Source organism: Phaethon aethereus (assembly GCF_964289735.1).
Source record: "Phaethon aethereus genome assembly, chromosome: 8".
NCBI classification, from domain to species: Eukaryota; Metazoa; Chordata; class Aves; order Phaethontiformes; family Phaethontidae; genus Phaethon; species Phaethon aethereus.
Window position 1 is genome coordinate 15,740,526 of NC_138584.1, and position 20,845 is coordinate 15,761,370.

Consider the following 20,845-nt stretch of genomic DNA (forward strand, 5'->3'; position numbering starts at 1 on the left):
TTGATAAAAGTACTTAGGAGCTCACTACAAAGTGTCTCTCTTAAATAATAAAAAGAAAACTGCCTTTTTTTTTCCCCCCTTGTAAAAAGGTATAGGCCTCTTTCAAAATAGAGAAGGCAAGAAATCTCTATACAGCATTTCTTATATCATCTTCCACAAGTAAAGCTTATCTCTCATTCCTTTGCAAACACCAGCAGGACCATAGCTTACCACTGCTGAATCAGCTTCACTGCAGGTACTCAGACCTTCTCTAGCTCCTTATGCATTCCTCCCAAGAGTGAGCAAGATACCTCAAAATACAGAGCAAAGATTTACCCCAAGTTCTCAGACAGGCTTAGATAGCAATGTTTTTTAATGGGAAAGAAAGCGGACACTTCTCACTTATCAAAAAGATGTTTTCCTATTTCAACAGAAGCCTTTGAGAAAGAAAACAAGCTATACTCATAGATTTTTTTCATCCAGTTAGAAAACCATTTTACTTTTCATCTGGTAAGCCCACATAGGTAACTACAATGCTTGCACAGCTAAAAAGTGTCAATATTAGCCCCTAACACAGGTACTTACTCACTCCATAGGCAGCTACAGCTACTACTTCCCACTTCTCTCAGTTCAGAATTTGTTGAACTACAAAGTTATATCTTCAAAAAAGCAATCCAAACACCTTCCTCGACCTTGTTCACCACCAGATATACCACCCCCCTCCGATAATAGCAGTGGAGGAAGAAGAGGAAGGGTGGTGTGAGGCAGGGCAAGAGGTCATTAGCTCACCTGCTCCAGCTCTGTATAATCCTTTGCTCTTCCTACACAGCTGGTTCTGAAAACTTCCTCTCCCCCAGTCCATTTTTCTTTTAACAGGGCTCCTAGTAGATATCTTACTGAGAGTCTGATCACACCCATTGCATTCTCCAGTCATGGTAAACTTTATCTTCTTTCCTTCTCCCGAAAGCCCTTGGGAGGTCTAGGGTCTGGGGACAGCTGGAGACAGGGGTAGGAGGAGAGCTTCATTTAAAGTTTCCTTCCTCTGCTCTACAAAAGTCAACGTTGACACAACAGGAAGACCTTTAATCCATAAAATACATCAAAAAAGCTCCATGTCAAAGCCAACAGATGCCATGTAACCTACTGCTACTTCTTGTGGATGTCATTCCCAGAAAAATCTAGTGCAGAAAAGGCTCGAGCATCCCCAGACCAAAGCTGAAGTCATGCTTAAATGCAAGGCTGGATTTTGCTGATAGGCGGATTCAGTGGGTGTTTTCTATTTTTTAAAAAAGGCCTACATTTTAGAATGCTCCTGCTTTTGAGTGACAACTGGACACTCTCTAAAGGGCTCCGAATGTCAAATGTGGGGCAGGCTGAAATATGTGCAATTCATTAAAGTGGATGGAAATTCCAAATTACCACTTTTTAGTTGCTGGTTGGAAGGAGAATTTGGACACTAGGACTTGTCTTCAGGGCCATGACCCAAACTCAGATTACATTGTCTATTGATCTTTATTGAGCTCTTGAAAATACATATGCAGATGCTCAATTTCTCTTCTAGAAGTTGCCAAGGATCAAAATAACCCTCAGCAGCTTTTCTCCAAAATTCACCCAGTTCCACAGCTGCAGGTTGTCATGGTTTGTTTGCCTGCATAACGCTCGGTGTTCTTAGCTGAGCTTGCGACCGAGTGTGCAAACGTGGTGAACAGCCCTGTTCCCTAAAGTTTAGCACTGTAATTTTGAAAATGATTGCATGGAGAAGTGCTGCTTATAGCAGGTAAATGGCAAGATTGGGGCTGATACAGAGGAGGCTGCAGAGAGCAACCTTTGTTATCACTACCTGTGATTTGTTGAATCTCTTAACTAAGCAATTTAGAGAGATATGAAAAGTAGTGTTGCTCAAAACAAGTGATATCGAAAACGATGAAAATAGTCAAATGTGAGATATTCTTAAAAGAAAAATGGAAAGCAAAGTCAAACCCAGTATAGAATGACAGTATTTTATGAACAAAGAAAAGCATGTGCTAGTCAATTCTGGGTCGTTTTTTTTTTCTTTTTTCCTTTCTGCTTGCCACTACGTCATTTTGCACTTCCAGATTCAAAGTTCTGGGATATCTCCACAAATGGAATTGAAGTTTTGCTTCATGAAGGTTTTCCTTTGTCTATTTTCTATTTATGTTTTACCAATATTGTAAAGCATAAAATAAGTCTTTTAGGATAGATTAGACTGCCACCAGAAACACATATTCAAAGCAAAAAATAAAATTGGCAAAATTAGTCATTTTCAGTGAAACAGCTTTCCAGGTCAAGGATTACTTGCTGAAGAAACAGTAGCTGAAGATGCAGCATTATAAATGGTCTTCTCTCAGCCACTTGTACTAGTGGTCGAATAACTCATTTCTTAGTAAGAAATATGATGGTCTATTAGCAGAAAGAAAGATTAGGTGCACATTAATCAAACATTTCAGAGACGTATAAACATGCATATAGCATCAGGAATATCCCATTACCCTATTTGAGAAGATATATGTAATCAATATTTCAAATATATCTAGTTAGTTTCAGATCATTGAGTTTTAAGTATTTCCCCCCACTCTGTAACATAGGCAGGGCTTCCAAAGGCAGTATCAGTAATTTGCTTTTTGAGCTGGGTTTGCTGTGCTGTTCAAGCAAACCAGACCAAAGCCAAAACCAATGTGATCTCCCACCAACAAGTGGAGACAGAAAGATTAACTAACCACTGTTATCAGAGTTCTGTTTAAAGAGCATTGACTTGAAATAGCATCAATTCTTCACCTTTTTCTGTCTGAGGAGAGTTCCTAAAGCATTGGCTTTTTCTCCTCCCCATAAGCTAACTGTTGACAAGAGGTTAAAGTATATTTGTTGGAATCCAGTCTATCAGAGGCTGTTTGTACTATGTCTGGAAACGGAAGGAGGCATTTGCAAACATCAGTCTTTTTGCTGCTGTTTGCATCAAGTAAATATGTTTTTATTTGATAGTCATTTGTTTGTTTCCAAAAAAAAGCTCTAGGGAAAGGGAGAGCCCTTGGGCCCACAGCCACATTTACCTGGTACTCTGCTGACAGCCCCTCTCATTCATCCATGTTTCTTGCAGGAGGAGGACTGGTTTAAGGTGGAAGACTAGCTCATCTCTGGATATCAATTAATACAACCCCAGTGGGCTCTGAGCTTCAGTATGTATTACATTCTTTTCATAAACAGCCATAGCCTGAAACTCAAATATTCTTTTTTTTTTTTTTCCCCGAACACTCACATCAAACAGCTCATCTTTCAAGAAGGGCAGTGGAAGTAGTATGTAGGAAAAAATGCCTGCTTTCAAAACTGATACCCTCAGACCATTTCTAATAGCCAAAAGTTGCAAATTTAAAGAAAATCTCCTGGTATGGAATTGTCTCACCAGGGTCAGAGGGCTGTTAGTTATTTATTAGGATATATGGAATTGGGGTTTCCACAGACATGAAAAAAAAGTGTGTGAAGAAATCCAGATATTATTTCCTGTTGTGGTCTACAAAGCCCGGAGCATGCAGCATTCCTTTCATTAATCCTGTACATTCCCTCAGGCTTACACAACCTGTACTTCAGCACCTTTAATATGGTGGCTCTGTGTCAAGGAGAACATTTCTGAGCTCAGTCTGTGAAATGTCTACAGGCATTCGTATTGGGTTTATGCGTAGAAGGATGGCAAGGAGTTGGCTTCATCCCAGCCATGGGGGGATTTGACTTCACTCCATGCAGCCATAGAAGGGACACAGGGATGAGTCACCCAATTTCCTTGAAGCGAATGTAGACTCCTCCTGACAGCACTTAAATGTTTCTAAGCTCAGAGTTTACCAATGGGCAGCTTGTGTTTGCACAGAAATAAAAAAATAGAGAAGCAGCTACTTTAGAAGCGGTGAAATTGTTGTAGGTCCTATAGAGAAAATTAAATAAGCACTGAGACCTTCCTGTCTTTTCTGGGAGAGACAGGAGCCTTTGCTGCTGTGGGCTCCCCAGAAAAGGCTGCAGGACCTGCCACAGGGCTTCAAAAGATGTCAGGGCAGAAAGTGGGGAATGCTTTTCTTCCTGTGCATTTTCAGGGTCCTAAGGCACTATGCAGTGTGTCTGGGGACGGGGGACAGCTGCACTGGGAGCCCGCAACTACAGACCATGAGAGAAAAGGAGACCTTCTGGAAAGTCTCCCAGAAGAAATGGACAGGACTTTTGTTAGGACTCATGCATGTGGGGATGCACGTGTGACAACCTTTGGACCTAAAGGGAGGACAGCCAGGAAAAGCAGGCGGTCGTGTCACTTCTCTTGGATGCCCTCAGTAACAAAACCACCCAAATGAGGGGCAGCAGGTTGCTCTAGCATGAAAACCAGGCAGAATTTCCAAGAGAATATGAAAAGTGGTCTATAGCTGCCATGGTCCCTTACTGCAGAGCTGGAGAGATTGTCATCCTTGGATTTTGCGTCAAGCAACACACTCATTGGGTAGCAAGGATTCAGCCAACAAGGTTTTCTACTGAGCGCTATGAAAGTTAAATCAAAAAAATGAAATGTGAACATAATATTTGCTCTTGAACTGAGACATCCCCAACTAATGAGCCAGCCCCTTTTGCGCTGTTTGCCCAATGCCCAGCGAGCCCATCTGTATTTCCCTCACTAGCCACTTCCACGTGAGCGCGGTGCTGCTTGGCACCGCCTTCTCTCGGCAGTGCCGCAGCCGAGGCTGTGGGGATGCCACACGCCGGCTGGCTGTGCATTGCCAAGCTGCAACTGCCACATTACAAGTGGTATGGGATTTGTGAGGCTGCTGTTAGTGTTTAAGACATGCAGATAGGCACTCAAACACCCTGCTTACAGTAACACCTTGGCCATCCCTCTCTCTACACATCTATGAGCCTTCTGAGAAGAAACCAAGGTGACACTGCACCATCAAGGGCTCTGTCTGCACGCTGTTTTCCGAAAGCGAGTTTCCCTCCTCCCTTGCACATTGAGCAATCGTCTGTACAGCCACAAAGCAAAGGGAACTGTTCTGCATTGCCACTGGTGGCACCATGGAAAATTCAGTTGGGTAGCCTGTATAGTCGGTACAAGTAGGTGTGGCTGTTGGGCTGGTGTTTCAAAAAACGCTTATCTGACTTGTGTGAAACAGGTGATCTTCTGGGATGAAAGAAGTTTTTTGGCCCTAGCAGGTGCAAACAGTTAACGGATGCTGTATTTTGCCTGTGGATGATCTCTACTGCTCACATCAGCTCTGAAAAGGCCAATAAACAAGGGAGAATAGTCTGAGACTTTTCAGTTGCTAAGGCAATGAATTAATCAGCATGTATGTATTCAGCATATTCACACGATCCTGCCAAGGCCTACAGCTTTAGGTGTCCCGCTGTATTTTTGCCAGCATGAGAGAAGGGAGCAGAGGAATTGGCAGAGAACAAAGTGTCAGTGGTGAGGGCTGTAATAAAAATTCTGGAAGGAAAAAGCAGCACCTACTGCATAGACCACATTCATGTATTATGTGATGTTATAGCATGCCAGCAAAACGTGGCTCTTTGCCACCGTTCTGTGTAACAGCTTCATTTAGCCCAATTATTGGGTATAAAATCCTCTTGTCCAGTAAGAGCTGATTTCTCCTCCCAGAGTTGTGAATCCAGCCTTAACTGCATTCAGTGCATTTGATCAGGTTTACAGACCCTGAACCAACTCTGTAGCTGACAAGACGTTGCTTCACTTAAATCATTAAATTTCTGTCTATCTCAGGAGCTGCGTTCTTTAAAAGCTTCTTGGAGTAAGATGCAAACCAGCCAAGCAGCACCAACATCATTTCTGAACCCAAGAGCATCAGTGTATCCTCGGGAGGGATGAGGCTAGCACAGCATAGTTGATGTGCTTAGGTGAACCCGCAGTTTGTAAATGTTTTTGATGCTGATCAGGCAGTCCAGCTTCATGGCTGTAAATTAAATACTGTGATCCCTTCTGACACATGAAATTATCCTGGAAAAAAGAAAAGGAAGACAAAAAAAGCTTGGGTTATTTTAGTTAGGAAGATCAAATGAAGTGTTTTGTTTTTTTGATTCAGGATGCATTCCCATTTACCGACTTAAATACCAGAGATGGGGTCTTTCTTACAGTCCTTTACCACAGGTCAGCAGTTAGCCAAAAAATCCTGTCCCTGCCACTTTCCTCAGGGCCTTGGTCACAGGAACATTTTGGGGGCAGCACTTTGCACTGTTCCCTCCCTGAGCCATTGTGCTACCTCTTCTCTTTGTCTCTCTCTCTCACATATACACACCTCAGTAAGCACAGGCACCTAGCACAGCCCCTAGTTCACATTTCTGAAAGATTTTACACGTGCTGTTGTTGTGGCTGGTGATAACACATGCTTGCTTTTAAATTTGGAGCCACTGTGGTCCCCTAGGGAAGCTTACCTGCTCTGCTGTAGGAAATAAAGCGTAGCCTTTAGTTAGGGCCCATACAGCCCCCACATTCAGCCAGGTTTAGCCCAATCTGAAATAAAAAGGCACCTGTAAGAAGGAAATCCATGGCCTGACCTGCAGTTCATGCCAGGGAGAGGCAGAGCCGTACAAGCTACTGCTGTAAGCAGGCGGCCGGTTATCGTCACATCTGGAGCGCTGAGCCTGGTCCTTACCCCAATTCCAGCCTGGCTTTGGGCGAATGTAAATCTCCTTATCAGTAACGTGAAGATAATGCCACTACAGCACACTGCACGGTGTAGGAGAATTAAATGGATAAAGTTTATAACATGTTTCAGATGTCAGACAAAGTATATCTAAAACCTAAACATCGTTACAGAAAGCTCCGATAGCAGAGTATCAGAAAACTAATGGGGAGAAAGGCATTACAGGCCTGGCAGAGAGACCGGCCTGATCCTGAACGTCAGCGCCTGTGTAAAATCAGGTTGACCCAGAGGAGAGTGGCCTCGGGAGGGAGGCGCAGGCAGGGAAGGCGCTACCCCGGCGCCCCTCACCGCGCTCCCCAGGCTGATCCTGCTCATCCCTGCCTTGCCCGCTCGAGAAGACCGTCCGTTTGGGGGATCTAATGAAAAACCACGCGCAGTTTATCAGCCAGTCCCGCGCAGCGTGCAGGCCGGGCCTGCGCTCACAGGCCAGCCCCGAGGACGCTGCTGCCCTGCGGCCGGCCCTGCACATCCCCGTCCACAGCGGCGGGGGTCACACGGCCACAGCCGCCGCTGCCCTCCTGCCGCTCACGCCCTGGCTCCGGGGACACCTGGACAGAACGAGGGTGTTAACTGAGCTAAAACATTAGATCCAACCACTGTTCAGTTCTACCGGTTGTCGTTAGGCTGGAGCAGAGCGGCAGCGGGGCTGTGCCTGGCGCATCGCTGAAGCTGTAGCTCTCTCTACAGGCCTCATGTACAGCAGCTGCGCAGCCGCAGCCGGCCCGGCGTAATCGCAGAGCCTGCGCCGGGCGGTTACCCGTCCGGCAGCGCCGCGCCCGGCGCGGCTCGGTGTGCGGGAGCGCCGCGCCAGGCCTCTGGAGGATGTGGCCATCCTGGGGGCACGGCCGGTGAGCGTGGACGGGGCTGCCCGCTGCGGAGGACCTCGTCCTTGCTGCAGTGAGGGTGGCCGCAACCCCCGCGGCCGTACTGAAGGTACCGTTGAGCTCAGCCGTGGCCAACGGCAAAGCACGAGCACCAGGGAGCTCCGAGCTGAGGGGCTCGAGCGCGTCCCGAAGTCACGAGCACGTACATGCGCAGACACGTTCCGTGGGTCCAGGGCCAGCGCTCGCTCCATTCTGCCGTGGGCCACCCGGGGAAGTTCCATGGCCGCCTCCGAGCTCTGGGGTGATGCAGCCGTGCGGCGGAGAGGTAACTGCTCCGGACGCTCCTCCAGGAGCCCCCGGCACACCAGCGATGGCGGAGCGTCTGCAGGGGCAGAGCAGGAGCGGCCACAGCCGGGCAGGCGCGGGGCGCGGGGGGCGAGGCACCGGGTGAAGGGCGGTGCTGGATCCAGCCGGCCATCAATGCTATCACAGCTGGGGGTTTTGATTTGAGGCTTTTTTTGCTTTCCATAATAATTTCTTGATAGCAATAAAACTGGATGATTCCTTAAGGTCATTTCGTGTGGTAGATTTATTGGGAATATTACCTGCATATTTAGAGTTAAGAGGGACAAATATTTTACTTCCTTTTTTTATTGCCCCATTATTTTTAAAGTTCTCTTTGAGTCTTGTAAATACATTTTTTTCATTTCCCTTCAGAGTTTGTCTTTCTCTTTGGCAAACATTGATTTTTTTTTCATGTTTTTTCCAGTGAACCTTGAAATTAAAATGTCTTTTTTTGTTTAATTTCTTTTTTGTACACTGGACTCATTGTCAGCACAGCAAGAGCAAGGTGCTTTGTTAGATTACTGCTGCTTCAAAGCTACTGAAAGGAAGAGTTGACCACATTTTATCGTATGCGTGTAGTTCCTTCATGAGTTGCAATTATTCTCTTTAAGACACAAAGCCAATCCCAAGTTCTCAGCATTTTAAGGAAGCATTTTAATTTTTTTAGTATTTCAGAGTCGATTTTTACCAAATTATACCAGTTTTAATAACTGTAGAAGTCTTTGTCCTCTTAGTGGACAAATCACACGCACAGAAGTGGCTACATACAAATATAGTAAGGTCTTCTGGCAGAGAGAATATCTTTTATTAGACCAGCTGATACAGTTGAGGGAAAAAAAATAAGGAAAAGCATTCAGACACACAAGCCCTCTGAAAGTGTTTCTGTTTTTTACTAAATATATCAATTGTTCTAATGGAAAATTTTACATCTCCCTGCAAACCTTGCCTCTCTTCTACACTTCTACCATTGCAGCTAGAGCAACACTATTTCTAGCAGGAAAATAATTGTATTTGTATAGCAAAGAAACCATATCACCATTTTTCCAGGTGTTTTTTATCAAAACTACTGTCTGTTCCCTTTCCTACAGTAGAGATTTTTTCTTAAGTAGAGTATTTTTAGAAAAGAATAATTTTTATTATAATTACTTGGTCATTGTCATTTTATCTGCTGTAGCACAAGAATTCTCTATTACACAGTCTTGACAAAGAATGCTTTTTTCTTTTGCTAAGTAGCCAGGGCACTGTAGCTTATGAAATTAAAGCTTAAATTATAGTAGGGTAAAGTAGTTGGACCTAGGAACAGAGATACACTTGTATCCTTGGTCGGCCTGATGTGCCATCAGAAAGTTCAGAAATTCTTCAAAATATTCAGCTAAAATGAAGTCCTCCATAAATTAAAAGGGTTTGCTTTAGCTTTGTGACCCAGGGTTATACATTATGCTAAGCAAGTATAACAGCCTATGTTCAAAGGCTAAGGAGCAGGTAGTAAGTGTTTAAAGCACCAAGAGTTGTGTTTAAAAAAAAAAGCCTTTAAAAATGGATTGTTCTAGGCTATAATAAACTATGAATTGTAAAAGGTTAATTGACGAAATGAAACTCGTCTAACGCCATCTCTGTAATAGCAATCGTTGCTGAATCCGTAATTCAGGGGTCTTGCTATATTGACAATTACATTTCCTCAAAAAGACTCCAGTTATTTCCCCAGTCCGTTTAACCTATGGTAATTAATTATAGATTTACAAGCGGTACACAGGCAGATACAGGTATCTATCTGCAACCACTGTGCTACTGGCAAGAAAGAAGAAGGCCTGTCTGCAGCCCGGGGCGGCCCAGGTACCCGCGTGAAGATTCATGCCATGAATTGACCTTTGCCTTGCTTGCCATCCGAATCGCAGAGCCAGTGTGGCTGATGGTAATTACCCTCACTGCACATCTGGCATTCAAGGAAGGGCAGCCTTGCCTCAAGGTTGCTGCACTTAGGTTCAAATCCCATTTTTGCAGAGCCTCTGACCTGCAAATCTGATCTATTTTCCTCCAAACCGTATTTCTTATTCAATGAGATACGATACGTTAGCCGTGAACATACCGGTGAGATTTTAAGAATAGTGACAAGCATTCAGTCAAACTTCTTCCATGTGGCACGTTCTCAGAGTGCCAGAAATATCCTCCTCATGATAGAAAAGATTCCTTTTTAACCGTGTTTTCTTTTTTCCCTAAAGATATAATGCCAAATAAAAGCTATTTTTTGTTTGTTTGTTTGTTTTTAAAAACAGCAACAGTTCCCCAATAGGAAGACAAATAGAGTCACTGGTATTGCTGTTTTGCAGAATGGACTTGCCAGGCAGTGGCTACGTCAGCAGCTTTTGTGACCAGGACGAAGTGCCCCACGTTCCTTTCCACCCGTGCCTGCCACAGTCTGTACCCAAAAAAATGGCACTGACTTGCTAGGAAGGGGCTATTATAACATCTCCTTAATTGCAATTCATTACTTTTTTTTTTTAACAGTACAAACTTATCAGCTATAACAAAAGATGTTTAAGAAACAAACCTTGTCAAAATAAATTAATTAAGAGCATTCATCCTTTTCCAGAGTGTGAAGAAGTTTGTAAGGTGATAATGAATTCTGTAATGCATTAGCCACACTTCTTAAAATGTGTGTACTTCTTACTCCATAACTTGCTAAAGTTTTGTCATTCTCACTGAATCTCCAGTTATGGGCACAAATTAGCAAGATTTGATTGTAATTGGACTTTGAGCAATTCAGCTATTATCCTGCCAAACGCAGAATGTTTTCTCTGTGCAGAAGCCTGTTAAAGCTGCATGAAATCCATATGAAATCCATAGGCGTGCTACCGTTGGGCTTTGCTGTATTACTTGGCAGAGCCTTGTGCTGGAGAAAGTGCAGAGCATCTTCTGCTCGCCAGGATTCTGCTATGGCCTGGGCTATCCCCACACTTTGGCAGGTGAGTCCTGGCCTGGGAGCTGGGGCTAAACCTGCTCCCAAGTCAGCATCAGCTCTCCCCAGGAGTTCACCAAAAGCAGGGCCAGGCCATGATTTGACCTATGCTGCCAACGACAATTTGTGATCTGCTTTCCCAAGCTGTTGCTTTCTTTCCGTGTGTCAGACACCTTCCACAGTGCCAGAAAATTCAGTCCAGGAGCAGATGAATGTAGCTCCAGCAGTGTTACCCAGTCCACCCTTATACACATTGACTTTTGGATGCAGCTCCCTCTGCGCTTTAGTCCTTTTATGATCTGGGCACCAGCACAATTTTGCCACCCCTCTAGAAGCCCAACTCATTGACTTTGTTTTCAGAACTGCCTCAACATCCGCCTAATGACCCACTTCACATCCATGATTTTGCCCCCTCACAATCACGTCCATGACTGTTGTTCCTTGAAGGAGCAAGGCCCCACGCTATGCACAACAGATGAACGGCATTTCTGCTTCTCCCCCCAAAAAGCGCTTCCTGGACAGCCTACAGACCTGGAGCTGCTCTCCAATCTTCCTATTTCATGACTTTTCTTGTAAAGCATCTCTTCTACCCAATTCATTGCCAGCCTGGTGTCTTCTACCTTCTCATACACTTTTCCTTCCCTTTTCCCATGATAATCTTTCTGTTCACCACCAGTTCAGAAATTTATGCTTGTCCCCTGTCACAGGACCAATCTTGGTGTTCCTTTCAAATGTTAGAGCTGCTGAAGAGAGTCACTCTTATGATAAATTTTGCATTTTTGTGTGCAATAAATGAGTACCCAGCACTTCTTCCATGTAGTGAAATCTTTCCAGCAGTGGCATGGCATAGCTCATTTAGCATTTCCTCAGATGAACACTCATAATAACACAAAAAATACATGATGCTGATGATGACTCCTCCTCTAAACCAAATGCTCTGAGGAACCGCTCAGATTCCTGGAGCCTCCTAACACCGTGGCTTTTGTTTCCAAAAACCAAAGGCAGCTCCTGCAGACTCATCTGTTTTTACCCCTTGGAGCACAGCGGTCGGTAAAAGGTAGCACACTTTTTACTGTGCTACTTCTGTCTGCGCGTGGTGGCGGGGCTCACCGCTGCGGTCCTGCCTGGTGCGGGGAATTGAGGTTGGCTCCCCTCCTTGTCGCTACTCCGCCTCGCTCCTGCTGTTCCTCGGACGGACGGACGGGAGCACCGATGCCACACTAGATCCAGGCTCCTCTGGCTCCTGGGGACCTCAGCTCACAGTCCCAGCTTGAGAGCTCAGGTTGAGGTCTGCCCCCGTGGCTGAGTGCACACGTGTTTGAGAGATGCTCTGGAAAACAAGAAGAGTTTGCTGTATTCACCATGGTAAACCCAACCGAATTTTTAAGGAGCTGAGCTGTTTGCAATCCAGCTCACACAGGGCTACGGCCAACTTCAACCCGTGTACTTTCTGATTCTGACAGAAATTCTCCCCCCTGCTATTTAGATACAGAGACAGGCACAAGGAGGTCAGTACTACTGGGTTCTGGCTTTAGCTCTTCGGCATCAGAAACATGAATGCACAGGGAAACAAAAGGAGTTGTATGGGAGAGATGTATCTGAGGTAAGGAAGAAAAAGGGCTGGACAGATATCCAGAGCAGCAGTCTGGGACACTGGCCCCTGCCCTGGTCTCCCAGTGATTCCCAACAAGATGAAGGAATATAGCACACGCACAAGAAGGATTTTTCCTACAGCAGTACAACCCATTTATCTCTGGAGTACGTCTGCACCTCAGTGCGGTGTGCAGAGATTCAGGCTACTGGAAAAGAAAGGAAATCTGGAAATCTAGCCTTGATGGCTCTTTCACAGCCCCACAAGGCTACTCCTGGGACCCTACTGCAATGTGCCATGCAGACATGTATCCCTCGCCTGCAGTGGGACCAAAACATGCAGCAACAGGGAGGAGATCTGCAGTCCTCAGTTACGGGAGATAGTAGAAAGCACAGCTCTCTGGAAATGCTGAAATAACTAAGCGCGTTTCGGAGCTGCTAACTTAACACTGCAACCATTCCCATCCCCACAGCAGCCAAATTCAAGGAAGTGCAAAAGCAGAATCGCACCAGTCATATTCATTCACGGGGAGCAGACCAAAATCTAAGATCCAAACTCATGATTGAAGTATTTTTTTAGAGTGGCAAATAGACATGAACATTTGTGCCCAGAAAACAGTACGCTGTTTGAATACTGCTCTCTGTGGGAGATCCAATATGCCATTGGAAGAGCTGTTCATGAATGTCAAAAATAATTCCAGCACTGAAACAGTCCAATCTGCGATAATGCTTCCTATTAGATATCACACTGAAACTGCCAGAATTTTAATAAAACATATGGTAATTTTTAGTTATTAATGTAAAAGTTAGTTTCTTAAAGTCAGGATACGCCATAGCTGTTGACTGGCAAACAGCTCACAGGAGGCAGCTCGCCTCACGCGCAGAGTTGGCGGCAGCTCTCCAGCGCGGGAGCTCGCCTCCCTGCAGCCTGGCGGGCACCACCGGCGAGGACGGCTGGGAGGACAGCCGGGGGACGTGCCCCCCACGGCGCTCGGAGCAAACCCCAACGGCAGCGGCCGCAAACAGCCCCGGGTTGTGCGCCTGCCGCCCACCAGCACCGAGCGTGACCCCATCCCCCCTCCTGTGGGTGCACGCGCACGGCTTTCCATGTCTTCATCTCGTCTCTGCCAGGTCCTCCCCAGGTGCTGCGAGCATCTCAGCCACCTTCTCACTCGCCTTCCCCATAAAATACGGCGCTCTTCACTAGCAACGGTTCTTCCCAGCTTACCACAATATTCGGTGGTAATTATAGCAGTTAATGTTTGGAGGCTAAGGTGTATTTTCCAAATGTTTGATATTTATAGCTATGGAGCAATTCATGAATTGTCACATTCACCTTCAATGACTCACGGTTATAATTGGAGAAGAGCTTCCGCAGGAAAAATTAGGCCATACTGACCCACATAAACAAATTCAGTAAATCACAACAAGTTGCTGGAACCTATTTAAAATAGTACTTCAGCAGCACAGCACAGAAATAGCTTACTGACTGGTTAATCAACTTAGGGTCCACCTCCCATCAACATATATATAAAAATATTCTGGTGAAATAAGCCCATGTTTTTATTTGTTGGAATAGAGTTGGCATGCGCTGCTATTGTTGTTCATATGCCAACATTTTAAAAAGATAGTTACTTTTAGTATGAATTAGGTGAATACTCAACCATTTCTGCGGGTCTGCAGCTCACAGAGGAAAACTCTCCTCTACCTTGATTACAAATAACTGTGAAATCTGGTACTCAGCTTAACTGAAAAATATACCACACACACACAAGAAAAGCATCTCTCTAACATATTGCTTATACACTGCATATACCGACTACAGGAGGAAGTGAAATTATTTTCACTGGCAACATATGTGTAATTTAACATCACCAGTGAAGACTAGAAGTAGCTGAACCGGCTGGGATAAACTCCAAGCACTGCTAATTTTTCAAGTTTTGGACACAAAAAACGGGAGGTAAGCAGAGCTCTTGCAGCATCGCTGCAACAATTACAGCAGTATTTTCTGGAGGAAAGGATGGAAAACCAAAACTGCGTGAGCAAAAAAAATGAGCAGAGAGAAAACAAACGCTCCACCGCTACCTTACTATCAAACTTCTCTTGAATGGATCCATTTCTCAACCCAGTCTTAAAGAAAAGAGCCGCGTGTATAGCATGTCTGTAAAGAGTCACAAGACACCCTGCATTTCATATTTCTTCACCTACTCTTGCTCTGCATAATGCTGTCCCTGGGATCTCACACCTCATCAGCTCCTTCTCTGCTCAGAACGAGGTCGTAACGCGCTGACCTTGTGTCCCGCGAAACCAAAACCACCCCAGCTCGCCGCCGATTTGTTTCCCTTGAAACCTCCAGACCCGGGGAAGGTACTGAGAGTGCACGACTCCCGCTGACCTCCAGAGAAACGTCCCCCACGTCGCTGCCTCCTGCACTGAAAATAGAGTCGTTCCCCGCGCCTGATTTACGTTTCCTGCTGCAAGCGCAGCAGATGCATCCCAGGCTGCTGAAGAAAGGGCAAGCCCGAAGAGCGCAATAAACTTCCACGGCGTGGCACCCGTGGGCTCAGGCGGGCTCCCCACCCCAGCGCCCGCGCTCCCTTCGGAAAGCGAAGGACGCGGTAAGCCGGCGTCACGCGCCCTGCACCACCCGCTCTCCTACTCTGGGTTTACGCCTCGGTGAGGAGGAAGCTAACGTATCTGCGAAGGGGTGCCCGGTCACCGTTCCTCCTACAGCGTGTGCAGCAGCGCGGGCTGGATCGAGGGTCCGCAGCGCTGCGTGGGATCGGGGGTGAAAGCAGGCTGCCAGAGGAGAGGCCGGGAGAGCTGGAGCGTAAGCCGAGAGCCATGGGAGAGCAGCGAGGAAGGAACAAGGTGACGGTAACTCAGGCTGTAGTTAGTGACTGTAACTCAGACAACAGCAGGCGGGTCACCCGCTCCCCGCGCCAGCGCAGCCGCTCCCTCTTTTCCCGGGCACGGGCCGTGCCATCTGCTTCAGCTGTTCCCCACGGGGCCTTTAAAGGCTGAGTTAATTCTGAGTAGTTCGCCATGCAGCCCTTGCTACAGGACGCTGCCTTCCTGAGCAGTCACTGGGACCCAGTTTGCCAGCGGTACGTCCACACAAAGCGAAGCCCAGCACAGCACACGTGAATAACCACCCTTATGATCGCACCACAGCACCCAAATGCTGTGTAAGTGAAAGGCTGTTTCCATCAAGGCCTTCGAGTTAGATACACATTTTCTCATTTGCCGTTAGCCTCAGGCCTTTAACAACTCAGAAAGCCGCTGCCGGCGGACCAGAGTGATGGAAGTGTGGTGACCCTGTGCCTGGCAGAGCCTCCCCGCTCGGGCGTCTCGGTTCGTCACGGAGGGCTCCCCGAGTCAGCACGTTTGGGAAGGTGAACTCCGCACCCCTGACCCGGGGACAGGCCGCTCCTTAGGCACTGCTTTTGCCACGTTAACAGAGAATCGTGGCCACCCAACCCGCTGCTCTCTGTGGCGTGGGCAAGCTGGGCCTGGTGATAAGGCAGAAATTTCAGTCCCAACCCACCTCCATTAAAAAAAAAAAAAAAAAAAAAAAAATCCTGTTCATGACTTTACATTCATAAATACTCTCACAATGTCAAGGGATGGGGGGTTTTCATCAATTCATTAGAACTGCTCCCATGAATTATTTATATGCAGTGCTAAAAATGGTTCTGAAACATTACAAGAATTCAATATTAGTTTTCACAGTGGGATTTCATCATTTTAGCACTGGAGCATAATAGCCTAATGCAATACTAATACGATATGGTGCTAATAGGGCACAATGAGAGTTCTCTCTAATATGCAAACATTTCCATGTTGCGTTATTATTTCTTTTAAGTTAATATGATATGGTGATAATATGATGAAATGAATTAGTTTCATATCATTGTTTGCATGAGTTGCCTATATTAAAAGAATATTTCCCCCCCTCCCCTTGAATTCACTTGGAATGAGCTTGAAAATTTACCCTGTAGTTATTCTTATGCTAATGAGGCTGTTTAGTAGGAAACACTCCCGCTGTTGCTTAGCCAGCTGAAGAAAGAATAGGCACGTGTCACCTCTTGCTGGAATAAGAATTTTCCTGGCCTGTTTTGAAAGCCTCTGTCCTAAATGTTTGCTTTAACATTTCCCGCTAGCTCGTACATTCATTGTGTGTTTACCACAAATTCCCTGGTCAATATTTATCGGGAGCTCTTCTACATAAGCGGACACGTCTTCCAGTTCAGCTGCTGCCGAGGGGAAAGGCGCGGGGAGTCACGCGCCAGCGGCCCCGGCGAACGCCGACGGTGGAGGTGGCCGCAGAGGCAGAGATATCGCGGCTTCTCTGCTCTGGGGCCTGGTACTCGCCGGGAAGAGCTAGACGGCAAGCCCATACCCAAGCTCCGGGGTCAATCGTGGTACTCTCCTCCCAGTGCCGTGATGTTTCGGCAAAGCCTGTGCTGTGCGTGCACCGATGCAAAAAGCCAAGCTGGCGTGAAGGTTTTACTCTCTGCCCCACAAAGCAGAATATCCATCAACCTTGGAAAGAAATCCTGCCTGCTCTTCCTGGAAGTGAGCTCTGTTCCCTGGCATGTCAGACTGATGCAAGGAGCCCTTCGTTTCTCTGCGGTGTGGCAGGCCTGCGAGGAGAGCATTTGGGATTGTCCTGGACTAGGATGTCCTAGCTGTAGGATCAGCTGCTTTGGCATCCCATGCTGGCCGCGAGCTGCAGGGCTTGGGGCAGCCGAGAAGCCCCGTCCCGACCCTCTGCAAGCGTTTTTCTACTGCACTTAAATGTGCAAACTGGAACGGCTGTAATGGGACTTTCTTTGGCCCTTTTCAGAGGGACTCCCAGGACTCACTGTACTCATTAATAAATGGGCACTGCAATGCTGAGGTTTTCTGTTTGGGGACGTTGTGGGATTCGCATACAGGATGGCTCAGGAGGACATTCCTAACAGCTAGCATTAACCCCTGGGTACTCTCCCTGACTTCCCTATGGAGCAGGAGAACATCCCACATGAGGTGGCTGAGAGCAACGTGCTGACCTGCCTGCACCCCCACTTTAACCTCATGCAGATCCAGGAATCACCTTCAAATCCCAGCAAATCCAGCTTGACTGAATTTGAATTCAGGCTCTATGGACTTTAATTCACATGTAGTTACTCACAAAAGCTTTACGCGTGAGGTTAACAGCACATGTACAACACTGAAATCTTCCCCAAATGCTACAGGGGTTTAAAATGTCATAAATAAAGAAGTCCGAAGTTTTTTTAATTATCAGATTTCCAAAGCTACTCTACATAATTCCCTGTCTAATCCAATCTTAAACTCAGAAGACACTCATGCAGATGACATTTCCTCTCTGTTTTGAATGGAGATTATTTTTTAAGCGGATACAGAACCTGGAAATATTTCAACAGGTCTGATATTTAAAGCATATTTAATGGCATTTATGTGTTAATCTTCTTACTGACTAAACTTTAAAGAGAGCTGCAAGGAATTCAACAGTGAAATAAATAATTAGACATTAGTTAATAACATAAAATGCATAGGTAAGTTGATTCATGAACACGACAAAACCAGGAACGATTGTCAGGGAACCCCAGCACACCACGCTTTCTTCTCTGCAGGAGTAAGCAGTTGCATCGCTCACATCATCCCAACACCTTGAGAAGTTTCAAGGACTTTGGCTTCACTGTTGGCAACCAGGTGATCTGAAAACAATGAGCCAAATTCACTAGATTCCTTATAAATGAGCAGATTAGAGGAGTCTCTGCCAGGCAGAGAGCAGAGGCAGCTGAATAATTCGCATAACTTTCTTTCTGCACTTTCTAGCCTGAATGCAATGCAGCACAGTCCAAGATCCCTCTGGGGAGGACTACTCACATTAAACAAATCTCACAGAAAATTATACACACAAAAAAAACCCCTGTTGGTTTTCTGAACTTTGGAGTTTTAGAAACAAAGTCTGGTTTTGACCATGCAAGTTCAGCCCCGCTGCCTTGGTCTGCTGAGAGTTGGGTCCTTGACTGCTGTTGGATGGCTGTGAGTCGCACCTGGTGCTCAGCTCCCTAAACTTTCCACATACTCATTTGCTGCTTCAGTCCTGAAAGAGCCTGCAGACAGCTCCCTGCTTGTTTTTCTTCTCACACTCTGCCTAACCCCAGGAGCAAGGAGCTACTTCGTTAGGAATAAAGGTATTAATTAGCAGTGAACCTGTTTAACCCACATGTTATTTCACACAGCTTCGTAATGAATCCCAAACAACCTCGGGTTGTAACATGACTACTATTTTCCCATTTTCCTAGATTAGAGCAGGTACTAGTTCTCTTGAAATCAGAGGCAGTGGCCTATCAAATGCATCTTTCCAAGAGGCCCATACATTGGAGTCTGCTGCGACATCGCTACGGAAGGCTGGGTGTACTCAGGAGCAAGAAATACCACTTATGGCACTCTTGTGGCTTTCTGAAGCTGCGCCCTGAGCCAGCGTCAGAAGGGAGGAAGAGAGGAGTAGTAATAACCTGCAAATAAACCCCATTTGTCCTGTTTCCAGCATCACTGTCCGCATCTCTCCCAGCTTGTTGCAAAGAATCGCTTACATCAGTGAGATCTTACTAAAATTAAGAAATCAGGGCAGGTTTCTAGAGCTACCAACCAACATGTGCTCCCTATTGTAACTCCAAGCAGAGCACCGTGTCCACTGAAGGCTGCGTGCATGGTGCTGGCTGAGATGCACGGCATGACCACAGGTGTGGAGAGCGCACCTCCTGGAGAACCTGGCACTCTGGCCACAGGGCTGCAGCTCTGGAAGCACCAAAGAATCACAGAGTCTTTGGGTTGGAAGAGACCTTTAAAGGTCATCCAGTCCAAGCCCCCTGCAGTGAGCAGGGACATCGTCAACTAGATCAGGTTGCTTAGAGCCTCATCCAACCTGACCTTGAATGTTTCCAGGGATGGGGCATGTGGGGAGCACAGTGGCAGAGGCCTTGTTGGTTAGGAGGTCTGGGAAGATCTCTGTTGAGTTGCAGCTCTTTCACCCCATCATTTATGAGCAATAGTTGATTTCAGTTATTTCACTGAACGAGACCTGGTGTGGCCATGCGTGGGCACTAGCTTTGAGCTCTTGGACTCTGATAAAAGAAACTCTTCCTGGTGTGCCAGTATTCACTTGTGGCTGCTGGAGGAGTAGCCGCAGGCTGATCATCATAAGGCACAAATTAGAAGAGTTACATTTTAAAGGTTTGAGTGCATACTTATTTCTACACTACGGGAACTGATTTTGCAAAACTTTCCTGTGTGATCCAGCCAAATTGACGTGATTACTTTTAGCTGCCAGTGGGAACAAATAGGTCTTATACAACTTAAGCACAGTAAGCCTGGCCATTATTTTACTCTGAAAAATCAAAGATTTCTTAGTGTTACCATTACTATAGCTCTGTTACTTGTGGAAAACAATTCCAACTATCAGGATATAATTATGAACAAAGCCCAGTTAATTATACGAGACATCTCAGCTGCCCTAATTAAGAATCAGTTCAATACTGTTCACTTAGTGGGGTTTTTTTTTTTTTAATTGTGAATAGATTTAGTGGAAGCCTGGCTGATAAACAAATAATGAGACCGGTGGTCCAGAAGGAATCTGATTAATAAAATTATTCACCAATTATTTATTTCCTCAGGTTTATATCATTCTTCCTTCTGCATTAGAACAGGAATAAACAAACAAGTATTGCACTGATTGGTTTCACTGCCAATGTCCCTTCCTGTCACAAACGTCCCACAGTCCCAAGTCTGAGGGTTAAAGCTTTATTCATACAACCATAATAAAATGGGGGAGCAACTCAGAGTCAAGAAAACACTAAATCCCCTCACGCAGCAAAAAGTCACATGCAGGTAGATTCCTGGATCTGTACAAGCCTTATGGACTTTGGTGCAAGCACTCACCTTGCATAACTGCAATGTTTACGTACTTTATGTTCAAACATGAGAAAATGGTCAGGGCTCGAAAAAACACAAGACAATCTAGAGCTCTGGTCTCACAGCAGCCGCCCCCACCATTTCCCCAGGAGAATTTACTTAGAGCCTGTTGACTCCCAAGTACAGTGCCCAAGCCCAGGAACAGTCACAAACAGACGAAATACAGACCTATTGCCATGGCTACTGAAATCAGCCCCTAAAGGTTCCCAAAGGACCTCAGCAGAGCCGTGCCTGGAGGGGAGAGCGGGCACGCAGACCAGCACGCAGGCAGACAGGATGCTGGGAGGAGGAGGAAGAGTCTCTGGTTTGAATGCTTGCAGCCCAGTCCCAGCAAATCCTTGTGTGTTACCACCAGATCGATGAGGGATGACTACATTTTAAGTAGGAAAACAACTTTACATATGTTTTAAACTACAGTCTGCTAGCCTCATATTTTAATATGAAACTGAAGCAATTTACTTCCT